Source organism: Crinia signifera, chromosome 9, assembly GCF_055691185.1.
Source record: "Crinia signifera chromosome 9, ASM5569118v1, whole genome shotgun sequence".
NCBI classification, from domain to species: Eukaryota; Metazoa; Chordata; class Amphibia; order Anura; family Myobatrachidae; genus Crinia; species Crinia signifera.
In genome coordinates this window covers 140,230,148-140,241,639 of record NC_139225.1, presented here as the reverse complement: position 1 = coordinate 140,241,639, position 11,492 = coordinate 140,230,148, and the positions used below count along the sequence as shown (strand labels likewise).

The window sequence follows — 11,492 nt, the reverse complement described above, 5'->3', positions numbered from 1 at the left end:
CCCTCTACAAGAGAAGCTTTACAAAAAGGAAAACCAGTGGGCGCCTTCTGTACACTAAAATAATTTAATAAGCAATACACATAACATATATCTCAATTCACAAGGGCGGTGAGTAAAAAGATCTGCTTGCCCCTGTTTGATCCAATTTGGGATTCTATCCAGCATTGCCCACATTATCATCGTTCTCTTGGATAAATCCATACCATTTGTGGGACTGCAAATATCGGTTCTACCTCAGCAACCACACCATCCAATTAGGACTTGGTAACTATCTGTTACATACTTTTACTATTATGCAATTGCATTGAAATGGCCTTTTAGAGTATATATTTTTATTTTTTGCCTTTTTTGCATGCATGCAAGTTATTGTCTTATGTTTTTGTGAATTGTGATATATGTTATGTGTATTGCTTATTAAATTATTTTAGTGTACAGAAGGCGCCCACTGGTTTTCCTTTTTGTAAAGCCATTCAGATGTATTCAGATGTGGCCACACAACAAGCTTTGTGTGAATACAGATTCACTCTGCTTATGTCAGTAAAATTTATTTCCAACTTATAGACCTTTATTTGCATATGGGTAAAGGACAACCTTCTGGACGTCTCAATTGCTTATCTTGATGTATATTTAAATACATATTAAAACATATTGCTACAAGTTACAAAAAGTAACTTTAGTCTCTAGAGGGCAGTATTACACTATGTAAAATAATGCAATGAAACGAGGTATACTATTAATCACTTCCTTAGCAAATAAATGTCTAGTGTTCTTGAGTTTCAGGTGCAACAATAAAGGCCTATACACACTAGAAGACAGTGGAATCAATATCGTTCAGAAAGGAGCTTCTAAACCACATTGATAACAATATCTTCTAGTATGTATGCCTAATATTGTTAACGATGCGCACCACAGTGTATTGTTAATGGTCGTCAGTATCTGCTGAACATGCAGCTCAATCAGGTCAATCTTGGTAATGTCGTTCGACACATCACTATGGGGCTGATTTATTAAGCTTGGAGAAGAGATAAACTGGAGATAAACTGGGGATAAGGCAAAAGGAGATAAAGTGCCAGCCAATGAACTATGTTTGAAAATGACAGTTGGGAGTTGATTGGCTGGTGCTTTTTCTCACTTTTCCTTATCCTCAGTTTATCTCTACTTTAGGCTTAATAAATCTGCCCCTATGTGTGTAGCTGTGCCGAATGACATTAGCGATATTGATGCTGGTAGACACTCCCCTGCTGCCTCTCCGGGCTCTCCCCACTGCCATCAGAGAGCAGCAGCACACACCACCACCCTGCCCCGCGCTGCCTGGAGCTCCTTCTGTCTCTACTCACCGGCAACACATGCCGCCCCACCAGTGGCGTAACTCCCGGAGGCAATGGAGACATTGGCCGCCGGGCGTTAGCCACTAGGGGGGCACTGAGGAGCCGGCACCAGGAGCCTGTGACTTCTGCAGTGAGCAGTAACATACCTGCTGCTGCAGCTGTCACAGGAAAGAAGGAGCCAGCACCACAACTATGGGGGCATGATCCGACGCAGGAGTCAGATCAAAGTGAGTGCCGATATCATTGCTGCAGCAGCCGGGTCATGTGTGCAGGGTAGGGATGAAACTGAAAGTAACTACAGTTCCTAGCAGCCCTTGCTGCAGGAAGCTCAGGGCTGCTGGGAGCTTTAATTTACTTTAGTTTCTCTTCACTCACTGACAGAGTCACTGTAATGCAGCTGTCAGTTCTCCAGCAGCCAGACAAATAGGGGGCTAATAATGTCAGCTCCTCACACCCCTTCCCAGCCTCCCAAGAGTTTTTATAAATCACCCTAGCAGGCTTCGAGGAGCAGCCCGAAAAGGGGGCGGGGCTAAACGGCAGGCCCTCCAGCATCATGGTGAGTGTGACAGGAATGTGCACTATATATTTATCTGTGTACATTACTATTATACTGTATGTGTGCATGGGTGTGACTGTATATGTATGCATACAGGTGTTTGACTATGTATATTTGTGAGTGAACGTATGCATGCGTGTGACTGTGTGTATGTATGTGTGTATATATACACACATGTGTTTGGTGATGGGGAGGGGGGGGGGGGTTGCAGGTGCTGTCTGTAGATTTGGGGGTCACTTATGCTATGTATGTGTAGTTGGGGGGGGGCACTACCATCTTTGCCGCCTCCGGGCACCTGATATGAACTTACGCCACTGCGCCCCACCCACAGCTTGGAAGAAGCAGCAGCACAAGTCGGAGCTCAATATATTGTGAGTACTCCGACCACTGGCCACCCATGTTATAAAACTTTGTCCTCCTCACGGCCCACCAATGTTTTAGCATGCATGCACATTTTATAAGCCAGTAGTCACCAATGTTTTTGCATGCTAATGTACAGTCACTGAAGTGTCTCAGAAGATTGGTGCCAATATCTTTTGTCTTTCATGTCTTTCGTAAAATCATTCAGTGTGTATGCACAATATCTTTCATGATCAGCTCAAGGGAAATTGTCTTTCATATCTTCTAGTGTGTATGGGCCTTAAAGGTCCATACAAATTGGGCGATTATGCCCAGCGTGTATGGACAGTGAGGACCACTGTCATTGCTGGGGGAAAGCTGCTACGTGCATACACACTGAGTGGCTTTCCCCCTGCCATGCGCTGTCAGCGGGGGGTGGACGGCTTTACATAGCGCAGCGCTATGCAAAGCCGTCCTCAAAGCCGCTTATCTGCTGGTAATACCAGCAGATGAATGTCTTTCCTGGCGATGATGCTGGAGCGCACAGCAGCACTCACCGCTCATACACACTCGGCGGCTTTGAGCTGAAAGTCATCCAGTGTGTATGGGCCTTAAGTCTCAAATTCCTCCCTATATCTCAGCTTACTGCATACTATTGGCCCACACACACTAGAAGATATTGGTCACAATATCATTCAGAAAGGGCTTGCTGAACGATATTGTGAACAATATCGTCCAGTGTGTACGCTGTGCATCGTTAAGGATGCGCGCTCCAAGCATGTTTGGACAAGAGAGATCATAGTTAATGATGGCCATGCTGCGGTCACACCCCCCCCCCCCCAGTCAGCACCCTCACGTGTGTGTATGCACTTGACAATGCGACGTCCCCGCCGCTGCCAATATCGGCGTCAGCAGGGATTGTCATAGTGTATATGGGGTTATGGCTACTTTTAGTTACATCTTTAACAATGGGCAGTATTCAATGAGAAAAGTTCTCCGTGTTTTGTGGAGAACTTGTGCTTTGTTCGCCTTGGATGGAGCATTTTGCTCTCCAAAAGCGAGCTACCCTATTCAATGTGAAATATTCTCCGTCTTTTTAAGTGATTTTCTCCGTCTCTCTCCGTGTAGCAATTCTCCATCTTTTGATGGAGAGCTGGAATGTGAACTTTTGAACGTAAAGGTTTTTTTTTTAAATTTTGGTGTCAAAAAATCAGGTTTTTTTTCCTGTGAAGGGGCATGTTATTTTTATTCATGTGCTTATAGCACATTAATATATATTTAATTTTAAAAAAAATATTTTTTTTAATTTTTTTTTTCTTTTTTTTTACACAGTGCAGCCAGCAGGGGGCCCGAGCGCTCGAGCCGCTCATTAGATATTCATATATTCACTGCAGCCGAACGTAACTATGCACGAACGGTGCAGTGAATACTGGGTCCCCCGCTGGCTATAGGGGGGTGCAGCCTGGGTCCTGGAGAGCCCCCCTCCCCTCCACAGTCCTCTGGAGCAGCCAGGGAGACTTTAATCTCTCTGGCTGCTTCCGGCTCCCTGAAAGCTCCCTGCTCCCTGCAGGGGTTAAGACTCGCCGCGAGTGGCGGCGAGTCTTAACCACATTGAATAGAGGGAGCAGGAGTGGCAGCGTGCCCTCCGGAACACGGAGAGTGCATGGAGAGCTAAATAAAACGCTCTCCATGCACGGAGAACTTTTTCATTGAATACTGCCCAATGACTTCATTATAGTACATTTGAATAAATCAGAATGTCAGCTTTAACCATTTATAAACATGGTAGCAGACAAAATGGCTACTGTGAGGAAATCTGATTTCACAGGGATCAAGGACACTGAAAGCAGTGGTGCCAAGAGAGGGGGAGGGAGCGGGTACTAATTACTCAGGCCTCATTACTCTGTGGCAGCTGCAGCAGCTCTTCTCAACACAGCACATGCTGCTGAGTGCTGAACTGTAGTGTGGCCAGGGAGGTGCTTAAAGTACTATTTGTTCTGTATTTTATTCTGAGGGTGCATAGCCACACCTCATGCAGCTAGGCCACACCCCCTGAAAAGTACCTGGGCCCAACCAGGCTCTCTACTGCCTGGAATGTACAAACGTCCTGCATTAACATATTTTCACAAATCTGTTGTGGTGATATACAAGAAAAGCTGGGTATACGTCTATACCATGGGTCTTCAAACTGCGGCCCTCCAGATGTTGTGAAACTACAAATCCCAGCATGCCTTGCCACAGTTTTGCTATAAGGGAGTGTTAAAACTGTGGCAAGGCATGCTGGGATTTGTAGTTTCACAACATCTGGAGGGGTGCAGTTTGAAGAACCGTGGTCTATACAATCCCTGTTTTCTTGCGAGCGTTCGATCGACCATACATGCGACCGACTGTCCACAAACACTAGCCGATATGCGCGTACACACCTGTACAATTTTACTTGCGATGTCTGATCTACTCCCGTCCAAACAGTTGCAAGAAAAAAGATTGTACCACCGTACACACTCTCTCGATTTGGGCTATTGACACGTCATATATAAACAAAAATATCATAATGGGCTGGGTTAAGGGCATACTTATAGCAAACCACTATATAGACGGGGTAGTCAGCTGGCAGGGTGACTACGGCAAACTGCTATATAGACGGGGTATGCGTCTAAATTAGTCAGCTGGCAGGGAGACTATGGCAAACTGCTATATAGATGGGGTACGCGTCTAAATTAGTCAGCTGGCAGGGTGACTATGGCAAACAGCTATATAGACGGGGTACGCGTCTAAATTAGTCAGCTGGCAGGGTGACTATGGCAAACTGCTATATAGACGGGGCACGCGTCTAAATTAGTCAGCTGGCAGGGTGACTATGGCAAACTGCTATATAGACGGGGTACGCGTCTAAATTAGTCAGCTGGCAGGGTGACTATGGCAAACTGCTATATAGACGGGGTACGCGTCTAAATTAGTCAGCTGGCAGGGTGACTATAGCAAACTGCTATATAGACGGGGTACGCGTCTAAATTAGTCAGCTGGCAGGGTGACTATGGCAAACTGCTATATAGACGGGGCACGCGTCTAAATTAGTCAGCCGAATGGGCTGACGATTGTATATATGTGTACCCAGCTTTAATCTTTTGTCTTTTTATCCTGTAATGTGTTGACGATGTCATCAATCAGACCACAAGAATCGGGAAACTCCACTATGAGCATTAAATCCTTTGTTTTACATTTTGCAGAAGTAAGCTCACAGAAGGGGCTCAGCAGCTGGGCTATTATTCTTATTGGACTGGCATCAATGTGTGGGACGGTACTGTCCTTGGTTACCTGCTTTTGGGTAAGTTTAATAGTTTAGTCTATAAATGTATATCTGTGTCACCCTCTATAATGACACCCTATCTTCGGCATTGGACTCTGCCTGCCCTCCCTCCTCTATCCCCCTTCGATGCTCCAACCCCCAACCGTGGCACTCACCTATCACCCGATTCCTTAAAAAGTGCTCTCGCACTGCTGAGCGCTTCTGGAAGAAATCACGCTCCCTTGCGGATTATCTCCATTTCAAATTCATTCTTTCCTCCTTCAGCTCTGCCCTTGCTCTGGCCAAGGAATCCTACTTTAAGTCCCTCATCCTGTCCCAATCATCCAATCCCCGCAGGCTCTTCGCCACCTTCAACTCCTTGCTCTCCCCCCCTCCTCCAGCTCTTCCGTCCTCCATCGTAGCCGCTGATTTTGCTACCTACTTTTCAACCAAAATCTCCTCTCTCAGGACTGCCATCACTGCTGCCATGACCTCACCCTCTCCCTCCTCCCCTCCTACATCTCCACTCCCCTCCTTCCAACCCCTGTCCTCATTTTACCCCACCACTGCTGCTGAAGTCCACTCTATCCTTCAATCCGCTTCTCCCTCCACCTGCCCGCTTGATCCTATCCCCTCCAATATTATCCGTCGTCTCAGTCCATCAGTCTGCTCTCACCTGGCTCACCTCTTTAATCTTTCCCTATCCTCTGGGATCTTCCCTTCCTCCTTCAAACACGCTCTTGTCTCCCCAATTCTCAAAAAAACAAATCTGGACCCCAACTCTCCATCCAACTACAGGCCCATCTCCCTCCTCCCTTTTGCCTCCAAACTCCTAGAACGTCTGACCTATAATCGTCTCCTAAGCCACCTTACTGCTAACTCCATTCTAGACCCCCTCCAATCCGGGTTCCGCCCTTTACATTCCACTGAAACTGCCCTGACCAAAGTCACTAACGATCTACTATCGGCTAAATCCAAAGGCCTCTTCTCTATCCTCATCCAGCTTGATCTGTCGGCTGCCTTTGACACTGTTGACCACCCTCTCCTGCTCAACACCCTCCGCTCCTTTGGCATCACTGGCACGGTCTTCTCCTGGTTCACCTCATACCTCTCCGATCGCTCCTTCTCCGTCTCCACTCCGAGCTCCTCCTCTCCTACTACCCCCCAGCCAGTCGGTGTTCCCCAAGGGTCAGTCCTTGGCCCTCTCCTCTTCTTCCTCTACACCACCTCTCTGGGCACCCTCATCAGCTCTTATGGTTTTCATTACCACCTTTATGCTGATGATACCCTAATCTATCTCTCCTCCCCCAACTTATCCCCATCACTTCTGTCCAAGGTCTCCGAATGCCTCACGGCCATCTCAGCCTGGATGACCCAACGCTTCCTGAAACTAAACATGGCTAAAACTGAACTTCTAATCTTCCATCCCCCGAACATCCCCTCTTCTCCCACTATCTCCATCAGCATTGGTGAAACCGAGATCACGTCCACCGACCAAACGCGCTGCCTCGGTGTCATCATTGACTCCTCCCTCTCTTTCACCCCCCACATTCGTGCTCTCTCACAGTCTTGCCGCTTTCATCTACGCAACATCTCACGCATCAGACCATTCCTCTCCACTGACGCGACCAAAATTCTCATTCACTCTCTTGTCATCTCCCGCCTTGACTACTGCAACATCCTTCTCTCTGGGCTACCTCTCACCCGCCTCGCACCTCTCCAATCCATTCTTAACGCTGCTGCTAGGCTCATCTTCCTCTCCCGCCGCTCTACCTCCGCCTCTGTTTATCTCTTCACTGGCTCCCCATTCCTTTCCGAGTTCTCTTTAAACTCCTCACCACCACCTACAAGGCTCTCTCCTCCTCCACAGCTCCCTACCTCTCTTCACTGATCTCTATCCACACTCCCTCCCGTCCTCTTCGCTCCATCGCTGACCGCCGACTGACCTCTCACCTAATCACCTCCTCCCACTCCCGTGTCCAAGATTTCTCTCGCGCTGCCCCCCTGCACTGGAACAACCTCCCGCCACCCATCAGGCTATCTGATTCCCTTACCTCCTTCAAGCGCTCCCTCAAAACCCACTTTTTTCGACTAGCCTATCCCTCCTCCTAACCTCTTTTGATCCTCCTATCCTGCCTCCGTTCCCCTCCGTTCCTACTTATCCTATTGTATTTCGTTCGTCCACCCACCTATTTTTAGTATGTTAACTCTTATGAGCAGGGCCCTCCTTCCTCACGTACTCACCCTACCTCATTACCTCACCTGTGCTCCTGTCCTGTTCTTCCCTTCCTCTACTTCATCTTCAGTCTCCTTGACAATTTTGACACCTACTTCTGAACTGATGCTGATTTTAGTTCTACCAGCTATACCCCTATTTATACTGTATCTTTCTACACACCCTGTACGTTACCTTGTAATTTTTTTTTTTTTTTGTTTGCTATGTACGGCGCTGCGGACACTTTGCGGCGCCTTATAAATAAACGTACTACTACTACTACTACCCTTAAGCGGAAGTCATATATACATAGTGGGGAATTCACTTAACCACAGTTACTAACTGCGGGCTAATTGATTCCCCGGTGCTGTTCAAATAGCCCCAAAGTCGGCACCGCAACACTGCACTTATCAGGGATTTTTTGTGTGCTTCTTTATAGACAAAAAATAAAACGAAAAATTACCAATAGCTAGCTGGATAACAGGTGCCACGACCCTGTAAATGCATTGGTCCATGAGCAAGTTAAGTTAATGGGTGTTAAAATGAGGTTTTAAGTGAATTCAATAGACTTAGAACTATTTACTGAAGGCTACACCACCACCTCTTTACATACTGTTAATTTGAAGGGTTAATTAAATTCCACCCATATCCCAGTCAGACTAATGGCTGCAAATGCATGAACATAGCCAGGGGCAGATTTAGGAATCAGGCGCCCCTAGGCACAATACTAATCGCTGCCCCATCTGCACAGTTTTAACATTCACATTGCTTGGCTATAAGTCCTTATTAATAATAATATAATAATAATAATAATAATAATAATAATAATAATAATTATAATACAACAATAATAATAATAATAATAATAATAATAATAATAATAATAATAATAATAATAATAATATAATAATAATAATAATAATAATAATAATAATAATCTATTATAGCTATAAACTTTAACATTGCAGTGCGCCTTTGACAAATGCACATATCACCCTACAGCACCCATCTATCACAAAATCGAGCAGGCGTCCTCTGAATCAAGTACAAATACAGTAGGTTACTGTTGCAAGTGCAGGGAAATTGTGGGAAATTATGTTTACCTTGCTGGAAAGTAATGCATGCATTCTATAAATGATAAAATAACAAAATATTAACTCATATTCACTTACAATTGTTTTAGTCAAACCAGTCAATTCAATATTTTTTGTTTCGTTTTCCAGTGTACCTACCTGTACTGTATGCAAGGAACTGACCATAGCCCAACAAAGTATATTGTGCATACAGTATGATTTTCCAAAGAATGGGCGAAGTGGAGAGGAAGACTGAGGGAATCTATGATATATGGATTTACTATGGATAAAGTGAAGAGTAAAAAGCTCCTGACTGCCATTCAGAAAAAAAAATGAAATTTAAAAATACATACTCCAATACTAAACACTGCAAATCAGATAATTATTCTAAACTCTGAAATACAACAGAGTAAAATTGAGGTGCCTAGCATAATTTGGGGAGATCATATGGGTCAATCACCTCAACCAAGTGACCTAATTTGGTGTGTACCCAACATTCTTAAGGTTTTAGTTCAGAGCACACAACTCACCCACTACATCTCAGTTGTGTCTCATGAAAGCAGGACCGTACATCAATGGTTTTGATGTAACCACACATTTCCGTACAGCTCATGCACACCAAACTGCATATTTTTCTAGATTTGTGCATACACTACATGGACAAAAGTAGTTGGGTACACCTGTTCAAGTGTTTCAATCAGACCCGTTGCCACAGGTGTATCAAGTCAAGCACCTGGCAATACAGTACAGTCTCCATTTGCAAACATTTATGATACAAAATAGGACATTTGAAAGTACTTAGTGACTTCAAGCATGGTACTCTGATAGGATGCCACCTTTTCATCTTGAATAGTCTACAGTCAATTGTAAATTGTATTATTAGAAAGTGGAAGCGTTTACGAAAAGCAGCAACTCAGCTATGAAGAAGAAGACCATGTCTAATCACAGAATGATGAGGCGTATGCGGTGCGTAAAAGTCTCCATCGCTTGACTGATTCCATAGCTGAAGAGTTCCAAACTTCCGATGGCATCAATGTAAGCACAGAAACTTTGCGGCAGGAGCTTAATGAAATGGGTTTCCATGGTCGAGCAGCTGCATGCAAGCCTCACATCACCAAGTCCAAAGCCGAGCATCAGATGGAGTGGTGTAAAGCACTGACGCTAGGATGTGGAACAGTGGGAACTTTTTCTGTGTAGTGATGAATCACGCTTCTCTGTTTGACAGTCAGGAGGGCGAGTCTGGGGATGGTAGATGCGAGTCTGGGGATGGTAGATGCTGAGAGAACATGACCTATCTGACTGCATTATGCCAATTTAGATGTTTGGTGGAGGAGGAATAATGGTATGGGACTGTGTGGGCTTCAGAATACAAAGACATTATGGACAATGCTATACTTTCAACTTTGTGACTACAGTTTGGAGAAGGCCCCTTTCTTGTCCAAAAGTACTGTGCCCCAGTGCACAAAGCAATGACCATAAAGATATAGTTTGATGAGTTTGGTGTAGAAGATTTGACCCCTGAACTCAACCCATCGAACACCTTTGGGATGGACTGGAATAGAGGTTGAAAGCTAGGCCTTCTCATCCAACATCAGTTCATGACTCATAAATGCTCCCAAGAATGAATGAGAACAAATTCTAGCAGAAAGACTACAACAACTTGTGGAAAGCCGTCCGAGGAGAGTGGAAACAGTTATAGTTCCAAAATGGGAACCTACCCCATATTCAATTATATGTATTTGATGGCAATGTCATTAAAGTACCTGTTGGTGTAATGGTCAGGTGTCCAAAGACTTTGTCCCTATAGTATACATTAGACATGTGGACATTTACACCTGGTTCATGTACACGTGGCACCCAAACCGGAGGGACAACATAATGACACTTAACCGTGTCACCGGATGTACTTCTTAAAAAGCTTATGCTTGCCAGGTGCTAGATGACTTGTGTAACCTTTATTGATGATGATTATGATGATGACAATGATGAGAACACCAGCCTTGGCCTTTTGGTTCTTGACCCTTTTGGCTGTGCCTTCTTCATCAGGTTTGCAACTACTGTATAAAATGTAATTTCAGTGCACCGGACAGTATTTGGAAAAGACAAGAAGTGTGAGAACCAAATGGTACAGTTACAGCTGCTGTATAGGAGAGTGCGTAAGGTTCCGAGTATAAAATCAACAGAAGAATAAAGGTATATACAGCACTGGGGTTATTTCTGATAAAGAATTACAATAATCTATCAAATAAAATACTGTATATTCAATTTAGTACATAAAAATAAACACATAAATATATAAAAATGAGTATGTTTACATAAGCATTTGGTGGGATCAATAAAAATTGAGAATTCTCATAGCAAAAATACTGTTTTTTTTTTTTCTTCCAGTGTTGGTGTAGCAGCAAACTGGGCAATATTCCGGGACCTGCAACTTTTTTCAACATTGGCCTAAAAAGTACAATATACCATTACATCTGGTCCAATTTCTTCACAGTATGGAAAATATACTTTATCCTGATTGAGGAATACTCACCTGTCTCACTTTGCTGCTACACCAAAACTATGAGAATTAAAAATTTTTATTGATCCCACCAAATTGTCATGTAAACTAATTTTTATATATTTATGCCCGGGTTGCCTACTTTATAGCTGCCCTCCGGGAGAAGGCAGCCAGTTCAGTGTGGCAGTGGGAGGA

General features: G+C 44.4%; 1 long non-coding RNA gene across 1 annotated transcript; it reads left to right on the top strand.

Moving 5' to 3' along the window:
* Positions 1-1,457: 1,457 nt before the first annotated feature.
* On the top strand, positions 1,458-9,432 carry LOC146036152 (uncharacterized). Its single transcript, XR_014460781.1, has 3 exons — positions 1,458-1,884; positions 5,451-5,548; positions 8,948-9,432. It is a non-coding gene; the product is annotated as an uncharacterized LOC146036152 (long non-coding RNA).
* The last annotated feature ends 2,060 nt before the right edge of the window (positions 9,433-11,492 follow it).